Source organism: Carcharhinus amblyrhynchos, chromosome 11, assembly GCF_965287045.1.
Source record: "Carcharhinus amblyrhynchos chromosome 11, sCarAmb.v2.hapA, whole genome shotgun sequence".
Taxonomy (NCBI): domain Eukaryota; kingdom Metazoa; phylum Chordata; class Chondrichthyes; order Carcharhiniformes; family Carcharhinidae; genus Carcharhinus; species Carcharhinus amblyrhynchos.
This window is the reverse complement of record NC_137334.1, coordinates 17,085,404-17,097,952: the sequence shown is the minus strand read 5'-3', so window position 1 is coordinate 17,097,952 and position 12,549 is coordinate 17,085,404. Positions and strand designations below refer to the sequence as shown.

The window sequence follows — 12,549 nt, the reverse complement described above, 5'->3', positions numbered from 1 at the left end:
AGGCTGATACCGGAGTTGAGGGGGTTGAGCTATGAGGAGAGGCTGAATAAACTGGGCTTGTACTCGTTAGAGTTTAGAAGAATGAGAGGAGATCTCATTGAGACGTATAAGATGATGAATGGGATGGATAGGATAGAGGTGGAAAGACTCTTCCCGCTCAAAAAAGACAATAGGACTAGGGGGCACAGCCTCAAGATAAAAGGGGGGCGGTTTAGAACGGAGTTGAGGAGGAACTTCTTCACTCAAAGGGTGGTGAATCTCTGGAATTCTCTGCCCGTTGAAGTGGTGGAGGCTGCCTCGCTAAATATTTTTAAGACGCGGGTTGATGGGTTTTTGATAGGAGAGGGGATTAAGGGTTATGGGGAGAGGGCGGGAAAGTGGAACTGAGCAGCGACAGATCAGCCATGATCTTATTGAATGGCGGGGCAGGCTCGAAGGGCTGGATGGCCTACTCCTGCTCCTATTTCTTATGTTCTTATGTTCATACCAACCGACTCAAGAACAGCTTCTTCCCTGCTGCTGTCAGGAGTTTTGAATGGACTTACCCTGTATTCAGTTGATCTTTCTCTACAGTCTAGCTATGATCGTAACACTACATTCTGCACTCTTTTGTTTCCTTCTCTATGAATGGTATGTTTTGTCTGTATAGCACGCAAGAAACAATACTTTTCACTGTATGTTAATACATGTGACAATAATAAATCATATCAAATCAAAGTGCTTGCCAGGAGCGATACAGTCAGATAGTATGTTCTAAGCAGTGAAACAGTGCAGGGTGGAGAAAGCACGGAGATTAGAGAGAGAATTCCACAGCTTAGGGCCCAGAAATTGAAGGCAAGGCCACTGGTGGGGGCAATTAAAATTGAAGATGCTTAAGAGGCCAGACATTTAGGAGCATAGAGATCTCAGAAGACTGCAGGGTTCAAGGAGATTATAGAGGTACAAGGGAGCAAGGCCATGGAGAAGTTTGAAAACAAGGATGAGAATTTTATATGGGGCATTTTTGGACCAGAGAGCACAGATAAATGAGTCGGACTTGGTGAGAGTCAGAATATGAGCAGCAGAATTTTGAAGCTTCCTCTCTCTTCCTCGCCTCGCTCTTGCCCACTTCCAAAGAAGGATCAATATTCAGATTGCTGCATTCTACTTCAATCCAAATCAGGACGGGAACAGAATTCAGAGGGGTAGGCATTAAAGAGAAAAAAAATCTCTTGTATATATACGAAAATCTAGTTTGATTGTACACTTAAGTAAAAAGAAAGAGATTCAGTCAAGCATAGACAAACCCAAACATTGCCCCAGTCAAGCATGACTAGTGTGTTTGTAACGGCAGAACCCAATGCCAGAATTTAAACTATCCTGTTTTACATTATCAAAACTTCCAGGCAGCCAGTCCCAGAACCAGATGAGTCCATGTCCCAAATGTAGCTTTAAACTACTGTCTTACCCTCTGATTAGCAGTCCTATTGCTAATAATATTAGGAAGTTACCTGATCATAGATTCTATCAGGTAACTTACTGACCTTACTAACCTTATTGAGTTTTTTGAGAAGGTGACCAAAGAGGTGGATGGGGGTAAGGCAGTTGACGTGGTATACATGGATTTTAGTAAGGCGTTCGATAAGGTTCACCATGGTAGGCTTCTGCAGAAAATGCAGATGTATGGGATTGTGGGTAATCTAGGAAGTTGGATCAGGAATTGGCTATCAGATAGGAGACAGAGGGTGGTGGTGGATGGTAAATATTCATCATGGAGTGCAGTTACGAGTGGTGTGCCTCAGGGATCTGTTTTGGGGCCACTGTTGTTTGTAATTTTTATTAATGATCTGGATGAGGGTATAGTTGGGTGGATTAGTAAATTTGCTGATGACACCAAAGTTGGAGGTGTGGTAGATTGTGAGGAAGGGTGTCATAGTCTGCAGGGAGACTTAGATAGGTTGCAGAGCTGGGCCGAGAGGTGGCGGATGGAATTTAATGCGGAGAAGTGTGAGGTAATTCACTTTGGTAGGAGCAACAGATGTGTCGAGTATAGGGCTAACGGGAGGACTTTGAATAGTGTGGATGAACAGAGGGATCTAGGTGTGTGTGTACATAGATCCCTGAAAGTTGGGAATCAAGTAGATAAGGTTGTCAAGAAGGCGTACGGTGTCTTGGCGTTTATTGGTAGGGGGATTGAATTTAGGAGTCGCAGTGTAATGTTGCAACTGTACACTACTCTGGTGCGGCCGCACTTGGAGTACTGTGTGCAGTTCTGGTCCCCGCATTACAAGAAGGATGTGGAGGCGTTGGAGAGGGTGCAGAGGAGGTTTACTAGGATGTTGCCTGGTATGGTGGGGAGGTCCTATGAGGAGAGACTGAGGGATCTAGGGTTGTTTTCGTTGGAAAGAAGGCGGCTAAGAGGGGATCTTATTGAAACATATAAGATGATTAGAGGTTTAGATAGGGTGGATAGTGATAGCCTTTTTCCTCGGATGGAGAAAGCTAGCACGAGGGGGCATGGCTTTAAATTAAGGGGGGGTAGCTACAGGACGGATTGCAGGGGTAGGTTCTTTACCCAGCGGGTGGTGAGGGATTGGAATGCCCTGCCTGCTGCAGTTGTAAATGCGTCTAGTTTGGGGGCGTTTAAGAGATCTCTGGATAGGTTTATGGACGAAAAGGGATTGGTATAGGCTAGTGGGTCATTGTTTTTGTAACTGGTCGGCGCAACATCGTGGGCCGAAGGGCCTGTTCTGCGCTGTAATGTTCTATGTTCTATTATTCCTAATCCTTAAGTAAGATTCACAATTCAGGTCAGATGTACACCTGAAGGTTTTCTCAGACAATCTTCTGCCTCTAACGCTGCACCTGCAATCCCCCACTTTATTCTGGAATATTCTTACATTGGCCTCGATCCGGTGTGGGCCAAGTTGCAGTGGAATCATCAATGTTAACTGCACAAAACTGGCCATCCAATTTTCAGATCTTTATAAAATGAACAACCCAATTAAGAATAAAACAAGGCAGAGCTTGATCAACAGTGTAAATGGTCACAGCTTTCAGAATCTATCCTCTTCGGTCTCCCACTCCCCATGGTGTCAAGGCAATGACTTAGAAATGGAGGGAGAAGGGGTCAGCAGAAAATCATATTCCAAATCAATTCTCTCATAGATTTGCGGAGATTTCAAATTGGTAGAATTCATGAAAAACTCTGAGAAACCTTGCCATCTCTTTACCAATTCCTAGCTTGGCACTGCAAGAATTTACAGATGATTCTGAAAACCAGGCCACGCACTCGCTACTTGGTTAAGTTTACAAAACAAAAATCGTTCCTATTTATTGACGTTTAACAACATGGCCATCGACAAATTCTAAACCATCAAGATTCTGAGGGTACCACTGACCACAAACATTGCTAGACCAGCCCCAAAGCTCTCTACTATGTACAAGTCAGAGGTGAGACTTGCCTGGATAAGCACAGCTCTAACACCACTCAGGAAGCTCAACATCATGGCATCTTAATACTCATTTCCTTCAACAACAGGACACTATGTGCCACCTACTAGATACGTTCCAACAATACGCCCATGTTTTTGGACAGCACCTCCAAAACTGCATCTTCTACTGCCTAGAACAAAAGGCAGCAGGTGCATGGGAACACAACCACATTGAGGTTTCCCTCCAAAATCACACTGTGTTTCAATTTGGAAATATATTAATGTTCCCTAATGGGTCAAAACTTTGGAATCCCTAACACCACTGTGGGAGCGCCTTCAGCACACGGACTGCAGACATTCCAAAAAGGCAGCTCATCACCACCTGCTCAAGGGCAAAATGGGATAAGCAATAAATGGCAGCAATGTGGATGAATAAAAGCTCAAAAAAACAAAAGTTAAGCCAAAAAAAAACAGACAGCTGGCAGCATCCATCACAACCACTGCAGGTATGAGGTAACTCCGTAAGACAGGCAGTGACGATAGCTATCCTCCCCATTTTTGAAGCAATTTCTAATATACCCAAAAGCTGCATTTATTTAAATAACAGTCCCTCTGTGTAATGTTAAATAAAAGAAAACCGAATAAAGTTAAAAAATCCCCAATGAGACAAATTTTGTCATCTTTAAATTTCAAACTAGACAGGAGGTATTAAGTACACATTAGCGCCATTAAGACAGTAGTTAATTTAATTAAATTCTGCCTGGTGAATGAAGCAGACTTCGAGCCATCTTTCATTGCAAGACATGAAATTACAGCCTGTCAGCTGCCAGTGGCAGAGTTAGGGAATGAACTGCAGAGTAAATAACATTAATGTCTCTGTGTTAACCAACCAATTTAACCCAGATTTCTCTCATTGCTCCGATTCATGTAGAACCCCCATCATAATGTTTAAGAGCCTTCAATTTGTGCAGCTGAGAAATCATAGAATGCTACAGTGTGGATAGAGGCCCTTCAGCCCATCGAGTCTGCACCAACCACAATCCCACCCAGGCCCCTACCCCCATATCCCTACATATTTTTCCCACTAATCCCTCTAACCTACGCATCTCAGGACACTAAAGGGGCAATTTTATCATGGCCAATCAACCTAACTCGTACATCTTTGGACTGTGGGAGGAAACTGGAGCACCCGGAGGAAACCCACGCAGACATGAGGAGAATCTGCAAACTCCACACATAGTGATCTGAGCTGGGAATTGAACCCAGGTCCCTGGAGCTGTGAAGCAGCAGTGGTAACCACTGTGCTACCATGCCACCCATTTTTTTAAAATAAAAAATTTTTAACACGCAATAATCTCTTTAATGTTGAAAATTTGAACAATCCAATTAATTCTGTACAAATCCAAAGTAAATACATGCACTTTGCTATTTTATGGCACCATTTTAATTTCATTTTAAAACAAGAGCAAAAATATTCTGCACTGGTCATTGTCCCAAAATGGCCAACAGTAATATTGAGTATTACTAGATAGTCATTCCATTGTTCTTTTTGTACAACAGTTCAGTCACTTCATGCACCAAGAGCTGTAAACTGTATGAAAGGAAGGCCATTCCCTAACAGCTTACAACTGGTCTTATCTAAAATGAGAACTAGTAGGGTGCAGCGCATCTCCTTGGTCCAGCTGATCCTGCAGTTGGGCAAGTACATCCAATTCCCTTTCAACTCTCTCTGTTTTGTGGATAACCAATGATCGATAGAAGTGAACTGCAAATATAATGAAAATTAATCCAAAGGGTACCATAATCATTGTGGATGTAATAGCTGCAGTTTCTCCAGACGAAAGAGTTCCATCGTCTCCAGGTGGTACTGGTGTACAATTACTATCTTTTACCATTGGATGATTCTTTAATGGGAGAAACTTAACCCAACAAAGCAGCATAACCTCTGCAAGAAAAAGCAAAGTCCCAGTGATTGTGGAGAAAGCCCATGCAAGTTCAATATGCCTGTGAATTCGCTCACGGGGTGATTTGTGAACAGAATTGAGATTGTGAACATTGTTGACAGCCTCTATGTATGGAAGAATGCAAGTGCTTATCATGAGAGCAAAACGGTGCACTGCAACGAGCGCAGTAGTGCAGGCGCTGAAGGCTATCAAGAGACCTTGTGGGTACAAGCCAATCCTTGAATCAAACTGCACCTCAACCATAGCTACCATGGCGAAGCCTGACAATAAAGTGGATGTTCTGCTGGAGGCTTTGAGTTTGGCTCTGCTCAGATAGAGCTTTCTCCAGGACAGGGCCTGCATCGAGTGCTCGTTCAAGCTCATTTATTACACTCTTCCCACTCACCACCTGCCAAACCCCCATAATTCAACTTGGTTATTCACCCCGGCCTCAAAGCAAGGGAGAAAGTCCCAGCTCTGTGCAGCAGCAGCAAGTCTCCCAGGTGATGAGTGTCGTGTGGCGTTATTTGTTCCCTCCTTTAAAGTGCCAATGTTTCTTCTACACTTTGAAAGAGAAATTAAGGCTCCTTTGTTACCAATAGCACTGGCTGAGCGGTGCTGGTCGTGGTTTCGGATTGTTGCCTCCCAATGCCACACATGAGATATTGAGACAGGTAGGGTTCAATAGAATTACACAAATTTATGATACAGGAACAGATAATGTGGCCCAATAGAATGTAAGCATCACCATGAAGGCCAGCATTTATTGCCCATCCCTAATCATCCTCGAGAACGTGATGGTGACAGTGAAGGGATGACGATATTGTTCCAAGTCAGAATGGCGTGATTTGGAGGAAGACTTGCAGATGTGGTGTTCTCATGGTCTGCAGCCCTCGTCATTCTAGGTGGTAGGAGGTTGTGAGTTGAGAAGATGCTGTCGAAGGAGGCTTGTTGAGTTGCTGCAGCACACTACTGTATGTCAGTAGTGGAGAGAGTGGATGTTTAAGGTGGTAGATGGGATTCTAATCAAATGAGTTGCTTTGTCCTGGACGTTGTGGAGTTTCTTGAGTGATGGAGCTGCACTGAACCAGCCAAGTGAGGAATGCTCCATCTTGCTCCTGACTTGTACCTTGCTGATGGTGGAGTGGCTTTGGGGAGTCAGGTGGTGAGCTACTTGCTGCAGATTTCCCAGCGTCTGACCTGCTCTTGTAGCCATAGGATTTATACAACTTGTCTAGTTTAATTTCTGATATATACCCATTTTTAAGCTCCTCACAATTCTCCTCCCATGTTACTTCATTTCCCCCAATCAGCACATTGTTCTATACATTTCTCCCTCATGAATTATAAATCTTCTTCTTAAATGTTTCTGTAGATTTGCCTCAATGATTCCATGTCATAGCAGTTTGCTATTTGCAAATTATTAGAGTGGTTATGGCGCAGGAGGCGGCCATTCGGCCTATCATATCTGCACTGGCTCTCCGAAAGAGCAACTCCCCAAGTGCAATTCCCCCACCTTTTCCCCATAATCCTACACAGTCTTCCTCTTCAAATAAACTCTAATTCCTTTCTCAATGCCTCAATTGAACTTGCCTCCACCACATCCTCAGGCAATGCATTCCAGATATTAACCAATTTAAATAGAAATAATATGTACATTTATCTGATAACGAGTGCACACACTTCCTGGAGTGACACAATCCACCTCACTGATCCAGGAGTGTGTCCTCGATGTGGATGGTGTGCTCTCTGTACAAACGAGTTGCAACTTGTCTACCACAGGCTTTTCAGTAACTTGGTTTGCCTGCTGATAAGCTTCCATGTATGTCACACATCCGATTAACTAGGCAAATCCTGCTTTGACGAAAGGTCGTCCTGACTTGAAACGTGGACTCTAGTCTCTCTCTACAGATGCTATCAGAGCTATTTTTGTTTCATATTCCAGCATCTGCAATATTTTTTTTTCGACCAACACGTTCCTTTAACCTTGCTAATGTGCATATCCAATTTCATTCATTCCACCATTAGTAGCCAAGCCTTCAGCTGCCTCAGCCCTCAACTCTGGAATCTGCACTCTCAATCTGTCTGTCTACCTCTGTACGCTTCCAAAATGTTGCTCAAAACCAATCACTTTGACCAAGCTTGTGCTCACCTGTCCCAGATGTTTTATGTGCATCATGTGTTAAATTTTGATTTTGCCTGTTAATGCTCCTCTGAAATGCCTTGGGATGTTTTCCTAAGTTAAAGCCGCTATATAAATGTGAGTTGTTATTGTACAGGCCTGCGTAGAACTCAGTCCTGTATTATTCCACAGCCTTCCTGTAGGAAAGCTTCTGTGGTGTATTTGAAAGCTCTGCAGATTCTTGTCTATCATTTCATCATGCCGGAGCATACCTGGCTGGCTCTAAAGTAAGGTGCTGCTTAGATTATAGCTCAGTCATCACTCAGTGTTATCATGTTTGTCTCTGAAGCGCAACGCATTGGGTTCAAGCTCAACAGACCACAGAATCTAGATTGGCACTACAATGCAGTATAGGGAGTACCATGCTGTTGGAGGTGCCACCTGCCCTCCCAAGTGAATGTAGAGGAAGCCGCTGCACTCTTTTTGAAGAACGGGGGTCCTGAGGTTATGAAAGATACTGTAGTTTCTTCCACACAATAAGTTAGTTAAAAAAAATTAACTGGCAGCAACACAGTTACATATTTATTCCACAAAAACAGAATGTAGCTGCAGGAATTCAAATACAATAGAAACAAACTGAACCAAGCTTCCTCAACAGTCCAAAGTAGATAAAGGCACTGCATAGTTTAGCATAAGCCTAATGGCTCAGTCTGTCTTGATTCTTGGATTGTGTTAGTACATTCAAGAGACACTGGGGGGAAAAATATTGATTGGGCTAAATTATAAGCTTTGGACCTCAGTCTGGTCTGTGTACAGGCAGCAAAGATTATTGTAAGTTTGTCACTGTTAAGGAAGAGGCTCGGAACTGTTTCACAAAGTCATTATCATCCCTATGTTTGGCTCGGAGGAATGTATCATGTGCTAAATTCCATTTATGTCAGGGACAGGAACCCATCGAGATCATGGCAACTAGGAATGGGCGATAAACGTTGGAGAACACATATCTTCTGGGAAACCAGACTCAATGTTGCACCTTCCCTGTGGTGACAATATCCAGTTTATTCCTGGGCTCCAAGCTTATTCACTGAACTGGCCTTGCAGCATGCAAATTAATTTACAAACGTTCTTTGCAAAATGTATGAGTCAGTTTATTGGCAAACACACAAACTGTTTTTTGGTAATTAGCTGTTAATTAGTAACACAAAACAGCTGCTGGTACAATTTCAGCGGGCAAACAGTCTGTAAACAATGCTCATAAATCTTTGCAAATTTATTAATGACAGTACAACTGTCATCATTTCTGGCTCAGAGGAACTTTGATACTATTTTGTTTATAATGTACATTGCTGTAAATATATACATTGTTTAAATAGCTGTGTTTCCCCCCACAATACTGTTTACAATCATGCAAACTGGAAAAGTCTGGTTTTCCTACACAATGAAGCAGTCTAGTGGAATTCTGCGCATGTTTATAGTGTAGAACAGCTCAACATTGTACAACACAACATGGGTGGCATGGCGGCACAGTGGTTAGCACTGCTGCCTCACAGCATCAGGGGCTTGGGTTCGATTCTAGCCTTGAGTGACTGTCCATCTGGAGTTTGCACATTCCCTCCGTCTGCGGCGGTTTTCTCCAGGTGCTCCACTTTTCTCCCACAATCCAAAGATGTGCAGGTTAGGTGGATTGGCCTTGCTAAATTGCCCCTTCGTGTCCCAAGGTGAGAGAGTTAGGTGGATTAGCCACGGTAAATATACGTGGGTTTATGGGGATAGGATGGAAGGGAGGGCCTGGATGGTATGCTCTTCTGGAGAGTTGGTGAAGACTCAATCAAATCTTAAAGTCCATCTCTGAGGTGAATGTAAAAGATTCCAGGGCACTATTCAAAAAAAAGTTGAGAGCTCTCCTCCAGCAAATATTTACCCCTTAACCTTTGCAACAAAAGCACATGATCTTGTCATCATCACATTGCCATGTGTGGGAGTTTGCATTGTGCAAATTTGCTTCTGTGTTTCCCCCTAATGACAACAGTTACCACACTTCCAAGAAATGCTTCACTGGTTGCAAAATTGAGAGACGGTGGTGCAGTGATAACATCACTGGAGTAATATTACAGAGTCCCAGGCTATTGCTCTGGGGTCATGGGTTCAAATCCCATCATGGCAGCTGGTGGAATTTAAATGCAATTCATGAATCTGGAATTTTAAGTCATAGATTCAGTAACAGGAACCATGAAATTATCATTGATTGTCGTAAAAAAATCCAGTTCACTGATGTCCTTTAGAGAAAGAAAATCCTGCAGTCCTTATCCCTAGGGTAAGGGGTTTGGATGGGGAGGAGTTTGTTAGGTGTGTTCAGGAAGGTTTCCTGACACAGTATGTGGATGAGCCTACGAGGGGAGAGGCTGTACTTGACCTGGTACTGGCGAATGAACCAGGGCAGGTGATGGATCTCTCGGTAGGGGAGCATCTTGGGAATGGTGACCATAATTCTATCTCCTTCACAATTGCATTGGAACGAGATAGGATCAGGCAGGCTAGGAAGGTGTTTGTCTGGAGTAAGGGGAGATACGAAGAAGTCAGGAAGTTACTTGGACAAATAAACTGGAAGGAGGCGTTCTTAGGGAAAAGTACTGAAGGAAGGTGGCGGATATTCAAGGAATGTTTGTCTGGAGCTATGCGTGACAACGTTCCGATGAGACAAGGGGGTTTTGGTAGGTCGAGGGAACCGTGGTGCACGAAGGCTGTGTTGAACCTAGTCAGGAGGAAAGGGAAGGTGTACAAAAGGTTCAGGGAACTCGGAGAGGTTAAGGATCTTGAGGAGTATAAGGACTGTAGAAAGGAGCTTAAAAGGGAAATTAGGAGAGCCAGAAGGGGTCATGAGAAGACCTTGGCGGGTAAGATTAAGGAGAATCCCAAGGCCTTCTATAAATACGTGAAAGGTAAAAGGATGACAAGAGAAGGGATAGGACCTATAAAAGGTGAAGGGGGTAAGGTCTGTGTGGAACCAGAAGAAATGGCAGAGGTGCTTAGTAAGTACTTTGCCTCAGTATTCACAGTGGAAGCTGATCTGGGAGATTTTGCCACGGATTTGCAGCAGATGGAAAAGATTGAGTTTGTGGATATTAAGGTGGAGGATGTATTAGAACTTTTGAATTCTATCAAGATTGATAAGTCACCGGGACCAGATGGGATATACCCCAGGATACTGTGGGAGGCGAGGGAAGTGATTGCAGAGCCCCTGGCGATGATCTTTGCGTCGTCAATGGAGACGGGAGAGGTTCCGGAAGATTGGAGGATTGCGGATGTAGTCCCTATTTTCAAGAAAGGGAACAGAGATAGCCCGGGAAATTACCGACCGGTGAGTCTGACCTCAGTGGTTGGTAAGCTGATGGAAAGGCTTCTGAGGGACAAGATTTACGAGCATTTGGAGAGGTTTGACATGATCAGGAATAGTCAGCATGGATTTGTCAAGGGCAGGTCGTGCCTTACGAGCCTTGTTGAGTTCTTCGATAATGTGACTGACCACATTGACGAAGGAAGTGCCGTGGACGTGGTGTACATGGACTTCAGCAAGGCGTTTGATAAGGTCCCCCATGCAAGACTTCTTGAGAAGGTGAGAGGGCATGGGATCCGAGGGCCTTTGGCCTTGTGGATCAAGAACTGGCTTGCCTGCAGAAGGCAGAGAGTGGTTGTGGATGGGTCTTTTTCTGAATGGAGGTCAGTCACCAGTGGAGTGCCCCAGGGATCTGTTCTAGGACCCTTGCTGTTTGTCATTTTCATAAATGACCTGGATGAGGAAGTGGAAGGATGGGTAAGTTCGTTCGCTGATGACACGAAGGTCGGTGGTGTTGTGGATGGTCTGGAAGGATGGCAAAAGTTGCAGCAGGACATAAATAAGATGCAGGACTGGGCGGAGAAGTGGCAGATGGACTTCAACGCGGATAAATGCGTAGTCGTCCATTTTGGCAGAACCAACGGGATGAATGAGTACACTATCAAGGGCAGGAGTCTTGGTAGTGTTGAGGAGCAGAAGGATCTTGGGGTCCGGGTCCACAGGACTCTTAAATCGGCCTCGCAGGTGGAAGATGTGGTCAAGAAGGCGTATGGTGTACTGGCCTTCATAAATCGAGGGATTGAGTTTAGGAGTCGGGAGGTAATGCTGCAACTTTATAAGACCCTTGTCAGGCCTCATTTGGAGCACTGTGCGCAGTTCTGGTCGCCTCACTATAGGAAAGACGTAGAAGCTTTTGAAAGGGTACAGAGGAGATTTACAAGGATGTTGCCTGGACTGGGAGGCATGCCTCATGAAGTTAGGTTGAGGGAACTGGGTCTCTTTTCCCTGGAGAGACGTAGGTTGAGAGGCGACCTGATAGAGGTTTATAAAATGTTGAGAGGAATAGATAGGGTGGATTCTCAGAGGCTATTTCCCCGGGTTGAAATGGTCGCTACGAGAGGACACAGGTTTAAGGTGCAGGGAGGAAAGTACAGAAGTGATGTTAGGGGTAAGTTTTTCACTCAGAGGGTGGTGAGTGAATGGAATCGGCTGCCGTCAGTGGTGGAGGAGGCGAACTCGCTGGGGTCTTTTAAAAGACTTCTGGATGAGTATATGGGGTTTTATGGGATTGGGGGTTATAGATAGGAGTTGATGTGATCGGCGCAACTCGTGGGCCGAAGGGCCTGTTTGTGCTGTAGTGTTCTATGTTCTTAACTGGTCTGGCCAACATGCAACGCCACACTCACAGCAATGTGGCTGATTTTTACAGCCCTCTGAAATGGCCTACTTAGTAAGCCACTCAATTCAAGGGCAATTAGTGATGGGTAAAAAATTCTGGCTGTATTGCCATGAAAGAATAAAGTAAAAGAAAGTGTGTTTTAAAATGTTCTGAGGTCATGAAATGCAAGTTTCACTGTGTGTATATTTGCACATTTGCATGTACATTTGCATATGTGGGTTTGCACACACGTGCATTTTGCACGTATATTTGCACACGGGTTTGTGCACGCATGTGTGTTTGCACATGTGTGTGTGTTTGCGTAGATGTGTGCACCTGCTTTGTAACAAATAACTTGA

The 12,549-nt window shown here is 44.2% G+C and overlaps 1 protein-coding gene and 1 pseudogene across 1 annotated transcript in view; both read right to left on the bottom strand.

Moving 5' to 3' along the window:
- Positions 1–12,549, bottom strand: part of agap1 (ArfGAP with GTPase domain, ankyrin repeat and PH domain 1) — a 712,549-nt gene that overhangs the window by 205,663 nt on the left and 494,337 nt on the right. The gene's annotated exons all lie outside the window — the stretch shown is intronic.
- On the bottom strand, positions 5,048–5,740 carry LOC145349737 (calcium release-activated calcium channel protein 1 pseudogene; annotated as a pseudogene).